Source organism: Callithrix jacchus, chromosome 6 (genome assembly GCF_049354715.1).
Source record: "Callithrix jacchus isolate 240 chromosome 6, calJac240_pri, whole genome shotgun sequence".
In the NCBI taxonomy this organism is placed as follows: domain Eukaryota; kingdom Metazoa; phylum Chordata; class Mammalia; order Primates; family Cebidae; genus Callithrix; species Callithrix jacchus.
Window position 1 is genome coordinate 64,414,843 of NC_133507.1, and position 20,313 is coordinate 64,435,155.

General features: G+C 35.5%; 1 protein-coding gene across 8 annotated transcripts in view; it reads left to right on the forward strand.

Annotated features, from left to right (window-relative positions):
• Window positions 1–4,415: 4,415 nt before the first annotated feature.
• The window catches only part of SCN3A (sodium voltage-gated channel alpha subunit 3), a 113,150-nt gene continuing 97,252 nt past the window's right edge, over window positions 4,416–20,313 (forward strand). For 7 of the 8 annotated variants that reach the window (XM_078327470.1, XM_078327472.1, XM_078327476.1 and 4 more), the window contains exon 1: window positions 4,416–4,630. The gene's annotated coding sequence lies outside the window, so the exon portion shown is untranslated. Of the gene's footprint in view, window positions 4,631–5,973; window positions 6,045–20,313 lie in introns of all 8 variants that reach the window. The other variant, XM_078327469.1, reaches the window with a different exon arrangement.

Genomic DNA, 20,313 nt, shown 5'->3' on the forward strand with positions numbered 1-20,313 from the left:
AGAAAAAAAGTAGGAAAGTCACAATGAAGTTAGAATCGTAGCAAATGATATCACACTCCTGGTCACTCTTCCTTTATATAATTTTCTATTTTTAATGACAAGATAAAATTGGCTTCTTCAGCAACAAAAAGTAAAAGTCTCTTTGCTGGCATTTATTTACTTTTATTTTTTTCTATGAGGGATATTGCCACAATAATTATCATTTGCTTTCCTTTGTTCACACCAATTCTCATTAAAATGTGGTCTAGTATCAACTAAGAATGAAAGTTTCTCAGAAGATACCATAAGAAAACTCTTGGAGTATCTGGATACCCAAAACTGAGTATTAGAATGAATATTCTACTAAATAGTTTTAGTAACGGTAAAATGAATACGGGGCAGTAGGGACTGGCAGAGTTAATCAACATTTACTTGAGAAGCAATGAGCAGGGCTAATATGTCTGTGACCAGAGAATAATAAGTTAAAAGTTCCTAGAAAAATAGAAATCTTTCATGACAGAAAACTTACGCAATGAAACAATAAAATGTTATAAATTTACATTAAACGTGTGAGTATCAATGGTCTTAATTGGTGGAAGCTGATTTCCTTTGTGTTCTTTCAGCATCTGACAAATGCTTGTATCATAAGAGTGATCTTACCCTATTACAACTGCTTGTGTGTTGGAATGAGATGTGAAGAAATTTCTATGAAGAAATATCTGAGACTGGGTAATGTATAAAGAAAAAGATGTTTAATGGACTCACTGTTCCACATAGCTGGGGAGGCCTCACACTCATGGTGGAAGGGGAAGGAGGAGCGAAGGCGTATCTTATATGGTGGCATGCAAGAGAACGTGTGCAGGGGACACGTTCTTCTTTATAAAATCATCAGATGTTGTGCGACTTATTCATCATCACAAGAACAGCATGGGCAAACCCGCCCATGATTCAATTACCTCCCATCAGGTGCTCCCCATGACATGTGGGGATTATGGAAGCTACAATTTAAGATGAGATTTGGGTGGAGACACAGCCAAACCGTATCAGGTACTAACTGATATGTTTTACTTCCCTCATATTTCATTGCTTCTTCATCTGTAAAGTGTGTATAAATAATACCTTATATGGATGAAGCTTAAATGAACATATCTAAAGTGCTTAGAACAATGTCTGGCACATAGTATCAACAAATGTTAGTTTTGTTATTGTTACTAATATTATTAAATTTCTTCATCATTACCTGAGGCTCTTCCTCTACCCTCCTCAATTCTGGCCAGATAATCAAGGCTATCATTGCCTAAGTGGAATTGTCACTGGAGACAGACAAAAGAATCGTCAAATTCTTGTCCTTTTACTTAAATTATTCTGATAGGGGTTGAATTGTGCCTCCTTTCGAAAAGTTCTAATCCTGAGTAATTCAAAACATGCCCTTATTTGGAAATAGGGTCTTTACAGAGATAATCAGGTTGAAATTAGGTTATGAGGGTAGACCCTAATCCAAAGTGACTGGTGTCCTTATAGAGAGGGGATAATTTGACAGAGAGACAGACATGCACAGAGGGGAGACTATGTTAAGACAGAGATGCAGGGCATACACCATGTAAAGACAGAGACAGAGACTGGAGTTATGCTGCCCCAAACCAAGGAACATCTGAGGCTACTAAAAGCTGAGAGAAGCAAAAACGTATCCTTCCCCTGCAGGTTTCAGAGGAAGCATTGTGGAGCCGACACCTTGATTCTGGCCTCCAAGCCCCCATAACAGCGAGAAAATTTATTTCATCATGTCTAAGCCCCTCATGATGGTAGTTTGTTACAGCAACCCTAGTAAACTGATACATTAGGTGTAAGACGAAAAGATTTCAGGGGAAAACAAGTGACTTCAGCTTACCTTTGTTACAAAAAGACAAGATTCAAGCAAAACTCTTTTCAGGCTGAAAAGGAAGTTAATGAAGAAGGAAAGGGGACTCTGATAAGGGCTCCCTATATAGTTTACCAACCCACGATTAGTCAAAAAGGGGGAAAGATGAGAAGTTTCCATCTATTTACACTATTCTAGTGTAACAGAGATTGGGCCTTGCTTGCCTGAAGTCTGCAGAGTGTGTTACATCCCATGGTTTACAAACAGCAGAACAAAGATGGCCGTGTGATGGGTCAGGGACAGGAAGGAAAGCTTAAGTCAGCCAATTACAGCACAGAGTGTCCCTGGAAAATGCTGCATTCTCTTCTCTCCTCCCCAAGGACAGGAACAAAAGTTTCCTGAGAGGAAGAACTGACAAAGAGGGGATGCTGCCGTGCAAAGCTCCCGGGGTCCAACAGGTACTTCCAGGGCCCAACAGGTCTGTGGGTACCTTAGTAGATATGAGGGGTAATGATGGTCATGGATCATGCAGATTTCCTCATCTCAGGGACCGGGACCATTCTCTGCTTTCTCTAGATATGTACACATTCCTGAACTTTGATCAGTCTCTATGAGGAGAGATAGAAGAGGAAAATCAAGTTTCAGTTGAGCGCAAATCTGAAATCATTGGGAAAAGTCTCAAGTAATTTAGTTTACCTGTAATTGACTAGTTTTATTTTTTCTGACATTAGGCAAAATGGGGGCCGTAATTAAAAATGAAGTATGTAATTAACATTTTTTTAAACACAGGACTTGAAAATATGGTATCAGGCAGGGCACGGTGGCTCACGCCTATAATCCCAGCACTTTGGGAGGCCGAGGCAGGTGGATCACAAGGTCAAGATAGGGAGACCATCCTGGTCAACATGGTGAAACCCCATCTCTACTAAAAAAAAAATACAAAAATTAGCTGGGCAGGGTGGTGTGAACCTGTAGTCCCAGCTACTTGGGATGCTGAGGCAAGAAAATTGCTTGAACCCAAGAGGCGGAGGTTACGGTGAGCCGAGATCACGCCATTGCACTCCAGCCTGGGTAACAAGAGCAAAACTCCGTCTCAAAAAAAAAAAAGAAAATATGGTATCAGCTATATTTGTTTTTCTTCTTTATATGAGCTCCTTTACGGCAGACACTGTGTGTGTTTGTCTTTTTAAGTCTAATATAATAGTTGACATCATTTTTGCCCATCCATAAAGTGGGTTTGTCAATATGAACGTATTTATTTGATGATAGACTTTAATAAAATTGTAATTGTTTGCTCTAAAGTAAATATGAAAGGTCAGATGAAACAATAAAAATACATCTGTATTGAGAAATCTCTAAATAACTGATGAATTATTTTTATTTTGTTTATATATTGTGCACTTCGATATCCTAATAAATAATACATTTTCTTAAGTATTTTATTTTGTTTATTTATTTTTGAGGCAGTCTCTATCTCTCTCTCTCTCTCTCTCTCTCTCTCTCTCTCTCTCTCTCTCTCTCTCTCTCTGTCACCCATTCTGGAGTGCGGTGGCAGGATCTTGGCTGACTGCAACTTCTGCCTCCTAGGTTGAAGGAATTCTCATGCCTCAGCCTTCCAGGTTCCTGAGATTGCAGGCACGTGTCATGCCCGGATAACTTTTATATTTTGAGTAGAGACGGGGTTTCACCATGTTGGCCAGGCATGTCTTAAACTCCCGACCTCTGCCTCTGACCCACCTGCCTCTGCCTCTCAAAGTGCTATGATTACAAGCGTGAGCCACGTTGCCTAGCCTTTTAAAAAGTATTCTAAAGACATAATAAATCATTGATTTGCATTTTCTCATTTAACATGAATTTCCACTGTTCCTGGTGTCATACACACATACCAAAATAATCCAGACGTCTAAATTAGCTAGGTTAACTGATGTATAGAATATTTTTCTACATTTAAATATTTTCTGCAAATGTTTTACCAGAAAGCCACACAAAATGACTATCAGTTAGTATGTGTTACACTGTTCTCTAAGGAGTCAAATTACTCACCTTGAAAATAATTCATTCAGGAAGAGAAAAGGTTTTCAAAAGACCAGAGCAGGCCACAAGGGAGCTTATACAAAACTCTACACCTAAAAGATAATGTGATCTTAAAACCGAATTTTCCAACAGTAAGTTAAATATTTTTTAATTTTAGTCGTTTATAGATCTTGTAAAACAACTGTTATAAAATTAAGAAAAAAATATTAGTGAGATGCAAATAACTGAATATGCAAAAGTATCTCATCCATATTTATATGTATTAGATAAGTTACTGTTTTTAGTGTGTTGTGAAATTTTAGCTCACATCACCTCTCTGCTGTCATCTTGGGGCACTTTCCTGAGTACTAATGCCTCACACAGGTTTGCTTTCTTCCCTATGATAGAGAATAATGGGAATGTTTTTTCCTTTGGTTCAATTTTGTGTGTGTTCACCAGTAGATGGCGGTACCACTTTGAGTGCTATTAGCCTTTTTTTTTCTTTTTTTTTTTTTTTTCTCAAAGCTGTTTTCTGATATATGTTGGGTACCATAGAGTGAATCTCAGAACAGGAAGCGAAGGCATAAGCAGAGAGGATTCTGGAAAGGTCTCTTTGTTTTCTTGTCCACAGAGAAAGAAAGAAAAAATGTGTAATTAATTTATAAACCTCTGTGGTCAAAAAAAAAAGCTGAACAGCTGCAGAGGAAGACACGTTATATTCTAACCATCTTGGATGCTGGGCTTTGTTATGCTGTAATTCATAAGGCTCTATTTTACCAGGTAAGCTGACAAAATATTTCATTATCTGCACCATGGAATCTAACTACCAGGTCATTTTTCTTACTTTAAATCTTCATGCTGCTATTTTTAACCCAGTGTTGTTTAAATATAAACTGCAGGAACCAAAGGCATCGTTTGATGTGTAAACTGCTTACTATTTCTTTATCTTTCAAAGAAAATAGAGCCTGTCTGGAAATGGTAATTTATGGTACATACGAGGCATCAATGGTCTTGTGTTTTTGTAGATGTTTATGATTTATTGTATTCAGAAAAAAATATTTTTATTACACTTAAAGCTAATCTAATGAGTTTCCTGGCTGAATGCCATCTATTTAAATGTCCAGTGTGTCAGTATTTTTGAAACATAAATGTATAGTGAAATTGGAACTCTAATTCTTGTGCTTTAATCTTTTATTTAAAAGCTCTAGAGAGGCCATGCATATAGGGAGTGATAACAATATAGAGGTGTTTGGCTTTGTGAAGCACACCATCATTTCTCTGTAAAATCTGTTTTCATAGAGGGAAGAACACCGACACTAACCATTTAAAAGAGGTCAAACCTTCGAAAAATAAAATAATTTCTATATGTTCCATAATAGCTACTTCTTTATCTTTAATATATTTATTTCACATTAAATGTTTATGTTTTAATTTATTGATTTAAAGGTTACTATATCTGTTTGATTATTCTATGAGCTTGATAGATTTCTGTTTATTTTTTTCTGTGCATATTTAACAACTGATTATTATTAATTACCAGGAAGAACCACTGGAACCATAAAACAATAATATACTTTATCTATGACCCATATTTTCTGTGGCTGTATTTAGAATATTTTATATCATAGTCATAAATATCTCATTCAGTTAGCTACCACATAATTAGAATAAGAAATTATTGACAGAAATCTATAGGTATTAATTGAAAGATAAGTTTTAAAAATCATACAACATTTAAAAATATACAACAGGTAGTGTAATGTGGCGTATGAGGACAAAGATAAAGGCATAAGTGCTTGTAGGAATTTGCATGGAAACATTTCATCACATTCACTACAAATACTGTGTGCCCTATATGAAATGACCTCTGGTTTCAACAGGGCTTCCAGTCAGTACTGGCTGAAAGGGCTTCAAAAATAGAACTTGAGGCTTCCAAACTGTAATTTCTAATGATATGTTAAAAAAAAATACTGACATCTCACTTAATATTTTACACTGAGTAGCAATAATAGTCCCCCTGAAAACATTTCAAAATAGTGGTTGCCTGAGAGGAGAGCCCTGGGTCTTAACTGTTTCAGAAGAATTCCTACCAAGGATATAAAGCAAACTGTTTCTTTGGACAGGGTTCCCAGAAATGGCTGTTAATTAACTTGAGTGTACTGTACACACCATGCTTCTCTACAGGTGACTAAATGTGAGTAACTTTGTTTTGTGTAAGTATTAGAGCTGGTATTGATTGGACGGGTTTACATTTATGAATGAATGCTTAATTTTGGCCCCAAATGTTAGCGCTTTTCTTTTTCTTGGTATAGTTGCAACAGTCTCTTAGTTACTCATCTATACATGTGGGCGCCATGTGAAAAGCAAATACACATAGAATTCTTTGCTTCACAAAATGCGCTTTTTCAAAAAATTTGGAAATTGAACCTGTTTTGATTAAACAATATATCAAACAAGTTTGAATATCTTAATCTTTAAAAGAATGTGGTGGTGATTTCATTTGTAAAGTTCAGAAAAATGCTGTGATTTATTTGAGTACTGAAGATAAAAAGGTTGAACTCTGAGCTGAAAGTCTTGGGGTCTGGTTCAAGTTCTGCTACTAATGAGTTTTGTTGCCTCAGAAAAGTCACCAAGTATCACTGAAGAGCATTTTCCTTGCCTGGAAAGGATGGGAATTAGAATCAAAGCTATATAAGATCACTTTGTTTTTAAAATTTTCTGAACCTTATTTATTTGGATTTTTCTTCCGTTGGTTTCTCAGTTTAATTATGATACAACTTTGACTCTCACTGAGTTGTAAATTATGATTGATGTTGTGCTAAACATGAAAGCAGGAAAACAGGAATAGCATGTTTCCTGGCCAGTTCCTTCTGTGGTGGAAACAAGTAGGGAGCAATATGGAGAAGTGGGTAAGAGCAAGAGCTTGGCAGGTTACATTTATCACCACTATTACTTGACAAATTATTTAAACTCTCTGAGCCTTTATTGCATCATCTATAAAATAGGAATAATAATGCCTGTGTTACAGGATTGCATAACTAAAATAATGTCTGTTCAGTGCTTGGTATAGATCCTGGAGCATGATTTCACATCTCTTTCCTCTCTCCCCCGCCATCCTAACTCACATCAAAAGGAAAAGGACAAACATAAAGGCATAAATTGTCGTCATTGTTATTACTGTTAGTGCTGGTGATATAATATCTTCCACCACAACAGGAAGGATAGAATCAAACTGCCAAATAACTGTGTACCTGAAAAGTGAATAATTCTCATCGTTCCCTCGCTGAAACAACAACATTTTTGTGTACCTGTAATAATATCAATTAGTGTTAACATTCCAGGCAATTCCTGAAGAGTTTCTAGAACTCATAATACCTTCCAAAAAACAGTCATTTATGCTGGATATGTTATCACGGACTTCAAAACTTTCTTTTTCTTATGAAAATAGAGGCAACGGGCCTTATTTCACATTTCCTTAAGAGGATATACCTGTTAGAGGGAAAGTCTCTGTAAAGATTCACAAAGGGAATCTAGGTTTCACCAAAATCACATTTAAATGCCAAGTAATTTCTACTAAGACCACCAGATAACTGAACCTAAATCCCAGGAAAGTCTTGGCTATGTGATCAACTCACAAACTCTCTACTGCTTCAGTTTTATTAATGGTACAATAAGATGTGGAAAGGCAAATTGTGTTTGACAAATGGTTGATGTACTGCAAAATCCCTGCTTTCCTCCAAAGGTTGTCTCTAAGTGCAGCTTCGTGCTCCTGACAGCTGTGTGCTACTGGGGTCTTTGGGATCTAGAACCAGGATAACCTTTCAGCACCCCAGGCCTCCTAATCCTTCCCTTCAACCATCCTGGGCCTCTTTAAACTGACTCAACTAACTGCGCTGTCAGCTTCATCTTCATGGCAGCCAGGATGACTTAATGGACTCTTGATTAGGCAGATCTGAGAGAGCTAAGAGCTTAGGAGACTTAAAAATCTGAGGGTAGTGTTTCTCAGCTAGACTAATGTGATGCTTAGAATCTGTTGCTCATCTCCTCCTCAGTTCTAGGTCACTCCCAGCGCTTACAAGTTCTTATTTTTAGGGTTGAAGTTAACTGAAAGCAACCATAAGAATAAGCATTTAAATATTTTTTTCACCAAAAAATGAACCTATGATTAGATAGTGAAATTTCTTTACACAGGTTACTACTGTGAAGATTACTTTTTTTCTTATTATCATTTATGTATGTAAACGTGAACTCACTGAAGGTTGGGAATTCATGTTTCATTTGTCATCTAAAAATATATTGTTCATTCTCACCTTAATATTGATGGTTGTTTTACCAGTTTTCCAAAATTGTGAGGATTAATTACACACCATTCTGTGAAATATAATTATTTAACAGTTTATTTCAGTACTTTTGGGTTCTATTTTAAAAATTTGATTAATTTTAATTCTAACTTTGCTTTTATTTTCAAAATTTCATGCTTAAATTTTACCTCATAAACAGCTTTCATGGCAAATCAATATAGAACCTGACATCTGAACTATTTCTTGAGGTAGATTTAACAATTATAACTTGAGGTAGTTAGAACATTTGGGGAGAAAGACAGACAATCATATTCTTGTTTTGTATTGCTGGTTCACAAATTAATCTTTGATTGAGAAACGAATTTTTAGTTAAGCTTTACCTGACAATATTTTTCTCTCTAGGATGAAATTAACACATTCTTTAATTATATTTTAATGGGATATATAAAGTATAGATATATATATTGCAGAGCAGAATAGTGTTTCCACTTAAAAATATAGCACTAAAGACAAACTTGCTCTTTTGCTAAGTACAGACATAGTTTGTTTTATTAACTTCCTGATAGGGACCACTCTTTGGTTATCTGAAATTTGAAACTACATCAGACATACAATTATATAAAGTAGAAGAATTCTTTAAAATTTATATGAATACCTACTTAACTGAATACCACAAGTTTCAACATGCCAAGTATTTTTTTTGATTACTTTTTATATCCCACTTCTTTCCTCTACGGATTTGAAAACATAAAGGATATTATGGAAAGAATTTTAAAGAAGGTTTTACCCAAGATCTATGAATAAAGCACGACTGAAAAGTAACTTACAATCAAATTTACAATATTAGAATACAGCACATAAAAACATATGCTGGTTGTGGTTGTATAAGCGAATTTTCAGGGGTTTTATTCAGAGAAACCTTATGAAATCTGGAGTTATTTTTGTAAGACCTGAATTAAGTTTTCTTTCTTTTTTTTTTTTTTTGGAGACTGCATATAGGGAGTCCTTCATGTGATTAAATTCTGCGCTGGAGCAAAGTTAGACAAATGATGGTCCCTTAATTATTAAGTAGTGATTTAATATTGTTTTATTCAATGGATGAAGTCAAAGTCACTCTTTAAATAACTTTGGCCATTTTCTGCCAACAAGCTCCCTTTTGGGAATTTTAATCTTCTGATTTTTCAGAATATACTTATTCTTACTTTGGTTGTAGGGAACATTTTGTCCTTTTCCTTTCCCAAGAAAGAGTTGAACTGAAATAATTCACTAAATTCCAATTCTAAGAGTGACATTGCACCTCTGGTCTAGAGTCCAACATAGTCTTGCATAAGACACATTTTGTGGGCTTAAGCCTCAGTTTGAGGACTAGTCACCTGTTTGTTAGTTTCTCTCTGCCTCCTTGGTGTTTCTGCTAGCGACATTTATTTTTCTCTGTATACGTTGTTTTTATCATGCCTAACTAAAGATGTTCCCAAGTAGTCTAAGCATTTTCTTTTCATGGAACTTATATCATGGTTGGAAATGACCTTAAATAATAAATTCTAAAAGAAAGAAACATAAATTTCCCACATGAACAAAGTAGGTAGGACAAAGCAGTGAAGCCATTCAGGTTGGGTCTGAGGAACTAGAAAGTGCATGCACGCCCTTTTTAAAAATGGAAAACACCTTCTCACTGTTAGAAGACTGTTACATCAAATGACTTCTCTGAAGAAACTGAGAAATCCAAATTGTTAGTAAAGATTTCCCTCTGTTATTAAATGTAGTCATCATTTCAAATTATTTATAATACCAGATAGATCCAATAAAACACATATATAGGCAGGCTCTGACCAAGGAATTGCAAGGTTTCATTTTCTTCCTTTGCCAATCTAACCAGCATTTTTGCCAGTGAGAGAAAATAAACCTCATTGAGAGAAAACCACTAGACCATATTTAGAAGCACAGCCACATTGGTACTCAGATTTCTTATCTCCTACTCTAGGCCCAGCCTGTTTCATTTCAAATCCTTGACCCTGTGCATTAACTTCTTGATTTCTAGTTTTCTTCCTGTTATTAACATCACCACGGCACTCAACATCATCAATTCTTTTATTTTTTCTATTGTTATTAGTGCTTCTGTTGCTAGTGATACCTTGTTTCTGCTATGCTATTTGATGCAATATGTAATATCCCCACTTCGGCTCTGTTCTTTAAAGATGATTGAAATTTGTTTATAAAGTTTAAAATTTAGGGCAAACACATTGCCATCCTTTACCCATGAAATGGAAAAATATTATATGATATATATCATATCAGTAATGATTTTTAGTCCTGTATGGTCTCAAAGTTCTAAAATGTTTTATTGTCTTTAGTTATAGCCAATAATACTTACATTTAAAATTAATCCTTCCTTAATATCAGGTTTGGACAATGGCCTTAGGTTCTATTATCAATCTTTTTGTATTTATATCAAAAATTCATGTAAACTATGAAATTAGCATAGAAAGAACAGGCAAAATATAATTCACACTCATACTGTGTTCTCTTTCACTGACATAAAGCCTGAATAGTATTGGATAATAATACAAATCAAATATATATGTACCTGGAATGAGAACTTCATGGCCAGTAAACAGGAAATTTTTTAAAAATGAGGAAAAGATAGATTTATAGAACTTCACTAATAAAAATGTCAGGAGAGAAAAAACAGCTAAAGGGAAAGAGATATGCAAACATACTGAGAGAAAACAAAAAGAGGAAGAACGTGATGAGCTTTTTCACAGTGGCCCACAGCTGTGGGTGCACATTAGAATCACTTGGAAAACTTAAAAGAGAGCAATGCTTTGCTCCACCTTCAACCAATTCAATCAGATTCTCTGAGGCAGAATCTGGGTATCAGTATTTGTTTAAAAGCTCTGCAATTATAGTTCACATGTGCAGCCAGGTTTGAAAACCAATTGACTAGAGAAAGACAAAGGAAAAATAACAGGAGCCAATGAAAACTTGGCTAGAGAAGTGAAAGATAGTTGACAAATGCTTTTCAAAGTAATCTCAAAGTGCTAACCAGTGGGCATGTGTCAAGTAAAGACACTATGCAAATACTTAAGGAAGCAACAAAAAATACGCTTGTGTCCATTTCCCCCTTGGTTGAACACATTGACATTTATTTACCTGTTTAATATTTTTTATTTGAAATCGTTAATGTATTACCCCAAATCTGTTTGAGAGTTGATCCAGCTGCTGGTTATAGTATATTTTGCAAGCTAACCATACAATGTACACATTTGCAACTGAGCATCCATAATTTCAGTTTGTACAACCACGGATTCGCTTACTGATTTATTTCATACTTATAAATCTCTGTCTGGAGAATTAAGTCTTAAATAATCAAATAAGGATAGGTCTACCGAAAGATATTCTTTGAATGTCCAAATCACCAGCTGGAAGCAAAACACTTTGATTTTTAATTTTTTAAAACTGCAATTTTGGCAGATTTGGAGGAAAGGCAGACTCTGTAAACGAATGTATTTTTTAAAGCCAAAATGCATTTTAAAAGGTATTTTCAGTAAATGGTATATCAGAGAAAGAAGTGAATTAATCTAATAGCGGAGCAAAATTAATAATTAATTGCATTTCTTAAAAAGAATCTCGTTCCTAAGATGAGTCAGCTTTTAAGGAGACATTTCCTGGTTTAACACCCCAGTAGCTGTTCCGGATTGGTTTCCCACAGCTGTGTAGGAGACACAGAGGACAATTCTCTACAGGTCCTTCAGAGAAGATTTTATCCTAAAGTCTTCTCTAAAGGATCATCATTTAATATTAATATTTAACTATGCTGTCTTCACCCACCTCTGACATTCTGCCAATGTGGTCACTAAAACGATTATGATAACAGAAAATATCTGTTAAATCTTAGGATGAAAATATTTACATTTTGAGGCAGGTGGCTGGTGCTTCTGTGGTAAACAGAAGAAATACAGTATCATGTTTGAGGCCAGGGTTTTGATGAATATGTGTGACACAGTGCTTGGGTCCTCCCACTGGGATTGGATTATTTACTTAAAAAGATTACATCCAAGCTTTATACACAAAGTATTTGGGCAGCCTGCAATAAAAATATAAATAAGAAACAAATAAGATATTGATAAGAACGAAAGCCTGAACCAGGGAAGGAATGCTTTTGTGAAAAAGGGTCACCTTAAATAACACAATCAGGGTAGAGGGTGAACAATTTATGGTTGATATAACCATTCCCCTCTACCAACATGATGACAATTTTAAGAACTAACTAGATTATCTTAAGGAAACATTCCAACTCTTTATTCAAAAGTACTTTGTACATTTTGAATAGGAAAGGGTAACGCATGAAGGTAAATGAAAAGTGGCAGAGCACATCCAAATCGAGATGCAGATTTTCATGCAAATAAAAGCTAAAGTTAAGGCAAACCATGAAAACAACAATAGTCAGTTCCTTCTTACGCATTTGTAAAGTGTGGTTTTCTACTCAGGATCTTAAAATTACCCTGAGTCATTGTAAGACAACTTTCTTTTAAATATTCCATTAAATCTATGATAGTGGGTCCAGTTCAGAAAACACTTTGTGGGATCAATTTAGTCAGAAAATAATACACTTCCTCCCTCCCCCAACAATGCATATCCCTCAAGAAAGCTAAATTTGGGAAGTTTCACACTTAACAAAATATTTTCTGTTTATTCTCTCAATTTATTTCTGAATAAAAATTCTGAAGACAGATATTTAAGACATAAAAAAAGGCACTTGATATGGGCATTCAGTACTTACCAACGGACTTTCCTGTAAACCTAAAATTGTTCTAAAAAAATAAAGTCTATTACTTTTAAAGGGGAGTGGCACTTGAAGAATGAGTGAACTCAATGTTCGATTTTGCACTGGCAATTTTATCAGGATCCTGAGTCCTGCTTCCCTTGAGACAGTTCAGGTGGCACACCTGGCACACGGCAGGGCATCTCTCCCTCCTGGTATCTCCCCTTTCATCTCTTCTTAGGTTTCTCCTCAGGACTACTGTCCTCACTAGTCAGTTTCTTACTTACCAGATCCTCTATTCTCGGGAGGGTAAAGACAGATAGACCACACCAGTCTTCAGAAGTTTGGTTGCTACAATCCCTGTTTAAAACAAAATTTTTATCATATGTAATTTTCTCTTACCTGTGGCATTCTAGGTCTCCTTTTGCCTCAAAAGAATTGAGCACTGAACAGCATCCCCTTCCTGTCCTTACGTGCAGGGACAATTTACTCTGTGTTCTCCGCTGCAGTAAGTGGCATCATCCACACCTAAATCAGGGCAGTGCACACAATCCTTTGCTCTATTTTGGTGCCAATGATGTGTTCAGAGGCTGAAGGAAAAACACAGGTTCTCTGGGTCCTGCATTCAGATCTAGGAAAGACTTTTTATCAAATTTTCTTTATTTCGAAGGGCCCCCTTTGGGGAAGATTTAGCCTAGTAACTGGTCATATTTCTCTGAAATCCAGACTTAAAGTTTTCTAGGTTTTTATTAACTGCAATTCGTATGGAATTTCTCAGTAGGTGATTTTTTATATTACCATTTCATGAAGTCATGTGTACAAAATTGAATATCTAGAGTTAGAAAGGATTCAAGGGATTGTTCTTTTCAGCAACTGATCTTCACATTATAGTCTACTCAAGGCATGTTTATTATTTATTCAACAAGAAACAGTTTAAATTTGGGATGGAGAGGACCTATGCAAGCACCTAGTTCACTAAAGTCTTCTCAAAATGAATATATCCTCTAATAGATGTGGCACACCTACCTCAGGAACATGATTTGTATAAGGTTTCATGGCCTACATTCAGAGTATAAAGGTATTGCTATACCTTCAGATCAGTTTCTCTCAGAAAGGATGAACATTTTGAGTAAGACAAGCACAGAGTCCCAAAGTCTGGACACTGAAATCGAGTTTTAGCAATAAAATAGGTGCTACAAAATAATTGGTCAATTTCTCACCTCTCCCTTCTTTTTTACTCACATATACACTAAACATCTGAGATCTTGAGTGTTCAATATATCACAGCAAGTGATAGCAGAGACAAGTATAGAATACAGGTTGTCTGAATTGCAACTTGTATATCTCTCCTTCTATTTTCCTCTCTATTATCTTTTCATTAAATCTCATTTCTAAGAAAGATAGGGCAGGGGCATGCTTTTCTAGTATATTGCATTATCTTCTGTGGCACCATCTTAGAGTGATTCACTCTGTGACATTATAACTGTGTATCTAAGGGGCATGCTTAGTGGGGAAGGCCTCTTTATATGATTGGTTTTATGCTGAGAAGAATCACATGGCAGCTGAACTTCAGACACACCTAAATCATCCTGTGCTCTGGTGTGGTTTACCATTTGCACCCATCTGAAAGCAGTGATTAAAACCTTTTTGCTCTGAGCTAGACAAATCCCAATCCTCTGTGTATTAAATCTCAAAGGAGTGCAGATAACAAGTGGAGTAGTCAACACCACCATCTTAAGTAATGTTAGTTATACCTCAAGTTCCCAGTTCTCAATTTTCCTCAGGTTGCCAAGTAAAAAAGGCAATCGACTCTCAACACTCAGTTGTGAAAACAGTGCGCTGTCATTTTGATTACAGTCAGTAAACAGTCTGTGTTTGCCTGGAAAGAAACTGCCTAAAGCACATGGTACCAGCAAGCAGTAGGAGACATGCAGCTGAGGGCAACACATAGGGCGCTCTCTATTGTGGCTGATGTTGGGGTAGGAAAGGGATCAAGGATTGCTGGGAGAATGCTGTTTGCTTTCTATTTGCCATGTTGCCAATGTACTTCAAAATAGAAAGCTTCCTGTAATTCTGTTATATTCTGATTTGCATGTGGTTTCTGCTCCACTGCACAAACACAGAGTGAATTTTCACTTATGGACAAAGTAGCTTTTTCACTATGGTGTTTCTTAGACCAAAATCCTGTGACTTAAAAACAAAAGCAGCAATCTAACTACATAAAATAGAAAAACTGTTGATCCAGAGAGAGCTCTCTCCCTCATTTAGAATATCTCAGAATAGGGAATTCCCCTTTTGCTTAATTCTTGCATTTGTTCATGGGCTTGATCCCTTGGAGGAGAGTGATGGAGAAGGTGACAGGTGTATCTGAAAAAATACTGTGCATTAGAAATATAATGAGTCCGATGTATGTACTTTTAAATGTTCTAGATTCTAATATAGAGAAAGAGAAAACAATAAGATTGATTTTATTAACGATATATTTTAAGATAATACATCCTAATTATTAACATTTCAAAATTTGGCACCTATGCACATTTCAGATGCTCAGTTCTTCATGTGGTCAGTGGCTACCATATTGGACAGAATGTTTGTAAAATTTGTTTGGAGCAACTGTACTCAACATTTATCTAATAATGTCCTGCACGCTGTGGTAGGTAGTCCATGCACCCTTATCCTCAAGGAATTTGATAATAAACGTAGAAGCAATAAGGCACATCTTCAATAACAACAGAAGATAGAATATATATAATTACTGTAAAAATTGTAGACAACATGTGTGTGCTATGGGAGTTCAGAGGAAGGCAACATGACTTCAGACTTGGAATTGGGATATGATGAGCCTTGGAGAGCAGGTAGGATTTTAACAGGTGACAGTTGGTGGTGAATAATATATCAGACAGTGGGAACATTTTTGAAGGCCAGATGTCAGAGGCTGGGGTCTTTTAGGGAATGGAAACATACAGAGCATGTAAGATGTAACTGGAGAATTTCATTGGTAAGAGCATTGTAGAGGGACTTTGACTAATTTTCCCAAAGAAAAAAAATTATAGAATTTGGTCGCAACATTTACTTGTCATATGACCTTGGGCAAGTTACTTATCCCCTCTGAACTTTATAATTTCCTTATCTAAAAAATATGAATAATCATATTTATCTTATATGTTTGTTTTGAATATTAAATGAAGTAATCATACCCTGTTGAGTAACGAGAGCTCAATCACTGTTCTCTATTATCATTCTTACTTCTCTAAGATATTTTGGAGTGGGAAATACTTTAGGTAAAGTATTCAGTCTTCAACTTGCTTTATTTTAAATAGAGTCTAGTAAACTTGACAGAGTTACATAATTTATCTTTGAGGTAAAGAGGATTTAATGTATGCATTTTGATCTAGATTAAATAAGGCTACATAATTAGTAGATATGGTCCTGTAGAGAGTTTGGTTTTGTTTTTCCTACATTGAGTCCTTTTATGTTTTATCATGTTAATATCTATAGAATACAAAACAAAGTTATCTGATTTACTTAATCAATACCCTATTAGAGGACAGTTTTATTTTTTTTAGACGTTGCTATTATAAAATATGTTGCCATAAATAGAATATATGAGTTTCTAAAGATTGGGCCAAATTTTCAAATAATAAATCTAAAAAAAACTACTAAATTTTTTGGGAAACCAAAATTAAATGATTCATTAATTTAAAAACGTAATTTTTGAGCATTACTTTGTGCCGTGTACTGTTCTAGACACATGAGATTCATTGGTGAAAACAGACCCAAAAAGGGCAAATATTCCAGCCCCTGTTCTGTTTCTTTGCTACCCAGGAGAGATAGAAAATGAATAATAAACATGATAAGTAAGTTATATAGTACCTAACAAAAGGATAACTGATTTGGAAACAGCAGAGCAGAATAAGAGACAACAGAGCAGAGTAAAGGAAAAGTGTGAGCAGGTCTCTTTAAGAAGGTAAACTTTTGGCCATGGCTTGAAGAAGATAAGTGAGTTAGTCATACAGTTTCCTAAAGGAAGAGCATACCAGAGTAAGGGAATAGTGAGTGGGAGCTTCCAGCTACAGAGGACAGTTGGAAGTCAGTTTGGCTACAGACAACCAAGGGAGGAGGAGAATAGGAGGTACCTTCTATTCTCAGACAGGTTATAGGTAAGACAGATTATAAAGCCTTTTAGACAATTGTAAGGATTTGGGCCTTTTTTTCTGGGTAGCTTCTGGGGACTTCTGAGCAGAAAAATGATATGACTCGATTTCTGTTTTCTTAAGATCACTCTGACTAGCGAGGTGAAAACAGACTACATGGAGTCAGGCTGGCAGCAAGGAGACAGAAAGCGATTGCAGGATTCTGTGTAATACTGCAGTAAACCATTTCAAGTTTCCGGGTGCATCAAAATTACACAATAGGGCATTAAATGAGTAAATAAGTGAGATTGAAGAAGCTAAGAAACCACAAAAATGAAAGTGATGTGTCAGTGTACATGTGTCTAACCTAAACACACACATATAAAATTCTGGATTCTGTAAGCTAGGTATTGTCAAAGTGCGGTTCCTGGGCTGGCAACATCAGCATTATCTGTGCACTTGTTAGAAATACAAAATTGGATCCCACCCATATCTACCTGGAGTGGAGCCCAGAAAGCTGTGTTTTAACAAAAAGTTCTCCACGTGATTCCGATGCTATATTTTGAGAACCACTACTTTAAATTAGGTTGGAGAAACTAGATGGCCTGAAAGATTCTTTTCACTCTTAGGATACAGTGCTTCCAAGTTCATTTCTTAACATTTATTTTCATTTTAAAATTAAGTATAGTTCTTGAGAAAAAATGGTTTTTAAGAAGTATAGAATCATGCTAAAGAATGAAAATTTCTTTTAAATCACATAGAGGGATTTGACTTTTTATTTATTATACCTCACCTCTTTTGACAAGTTTTGATTCAAAATTATATATCTATTATACACACACACACATCTATATATATATATATATATATATATATATATATATATATATATATATAAATCTTTGTGCAATGGGAAGCTCAAGACAAGGGAAATGGAAAAAATATATATGACATATCAGTTAAGGACTGTAGGTTAATAAATTTACTCTTTCAGAATGTACATCTAGCACTGAGCCTCCCGAGGCTCATTTTTAAAGGAAGAAATGAATTTTATCCAACACAAAGAAATAAGTCTCAGACTTTAAGTGAATATGGATCACCATGAAGGTGGTCAAAGTTGCTACAAGGAGAATGTCTGGAACTCCACAAGAACTGGATGGACAATTTGGTTTCCTAGACATTTCTGTATTTCACTCTATGATATCTTGGTGATTTGACCATTTGAAGTTACAACTTTAATAAGGATCTCAAGTCTTAACATCAAGTGGGCAGATGGTAATTGGACCTGCTACCTCATCACAAAGATTGAAGAGCCAACCAGATTTCCCACCAGGATGGAAAGCTGTGCTTTCCTCATGGCAAAGCTTGTGAGTTCCTCCACGAGCAGCTTTGGATCTGCTTCTGCCCTTGCCCAAAATGCCGAATACCCAGAATTTTACAGCCTACTGCATGGCACAAATGGTTATGACCTGGAACATTCTTAAGCAGGTATATCATGTCAGTGTAAAGGAAGATAAAAAGCAATTGAAAGAAAAGGAAGATAAAAGCCAATTGCATTCATGGTCAGAAAAAAAGATAGAGAGGCAAAATGATGCTAAAAATAATGGAGCCATAGTGAAACAAAAATTTTACACACACTGGGGACTAGAAGATCTTAAAGGATAAATAAATTGTCAGGATACACCAAAATAACCACAAAAGAAAATATAAACAATTAAACTTACCTCTAGAATATTCCATTGTTGATATTAGCATTAGCACTAATAACAATACTAAATAGAAAAAGCTTAAGAAAAATAAAATTAAAGATTTAATTTGTCTGAGATTCCTAAGCTAGTGACCTCTAGCATTTTTAGCATAAAGCTTCTATTGTGCTGTTTGAGCTACTACTTCTTCATTTGAAAGGGGAATAATTTCCCCTAAATTACTAACATGCTGAAATTTTATTGAGATAATTTCAAATTTAGGCTATTTTGGAGGGCTTTCCAGATCCAATAGACATATTAGGTTATCTAAAAGCAAGGTTTCTGGACCATCTTATCTCATCACCTTCTAAATGAAATTCACTGAGTTTAGCTAATTGCAACCTTCAGAAAAAGACCGTCAGAAAAATTGAACCTTGTATGGATCTTTGTAAAATTAAATTTAAGATGTCTGTTGAGCATGTTGCCTCTTGTCCTTTATACTATATCCTAAACAAACTTTCTTCCCTTCAGTTTGTTCTTGAAAAATGTTTGCTTTTTATACACAACTTTTAGGAAATGTGTTTGCTTTATTTTTTCCTAAAATAGAACAAAATTCTTGTGATCCAATATGCTTCCATTTTTTCTTAGTTACTGGGGATATTAGAGCAAAATTCCAGGCTTGATTGCCAAAAGCACTCAGACCATATTCCTAGCAATCTCTGCTCTTCCTTCAGAGCATCATTTCTCAAATAGTCATCCATGTATCACTTGCACAACACTTACTTGGGGAGTGTATTAAAAATGCAGATCTCTGGGACCCACCTCAAATCTACCTTTTTCAGAATTTCTAGAGATTGAATTCAGAAATCTGCATCTTTAATAAGCAGCACAAGTGATTCTTAGGCTCACTGAAGTTCAGAATTGCTTAGAATCCAATTTTATACAATGGTTAATCTGTAAGACAGGGCTGCTTCTAAAAATGAGTGAGATGCAACTCTCATTAAGATATAATGCAACTTGAAGTATGTGGCCTAAATTGGAGTATGAGTCCACATGCAGGAATCACTGTGATTTCCCATGGATACTTGGAATTGAAACAGAAAAACAAAAACAAAAACAAAAACCCACAAAAAAAAAACCTCTCTCCTGTTTGAAGCCAAGATCATAAAGTATGTTTCTCCAATCTGTAAATCAGTAATTTTTACAAGGATAGGAAAAAGAAAGATAACTCAAGCCAATCAGAATCTTAAATGCTTTCTCAAACTCCACTCTTCTACTCCCCCTTATTCCCTCTTCAATATCCAGCCCTCCCCACCTCATCTCTTTCCACATCCTAGCAAAAAGCTCTCGAAAGTTTTAGAAATGTATTTAAATTGATATTTTGGATATTTAACATATTCAACATCATGCTTATTGTAGCTCAGGCTGAAGGTTAAAGCATTTAAAACTTAGTTACTTGGGTCCCTATGAAGACAAGTGAAATAACATATATTAAGCTTGTGACTGTGAAGTAGAGGGAACTAACATTTATTGAAGAATTATAAATTTATGTAACAATCTGATGCTCAATTTCTGATGCATG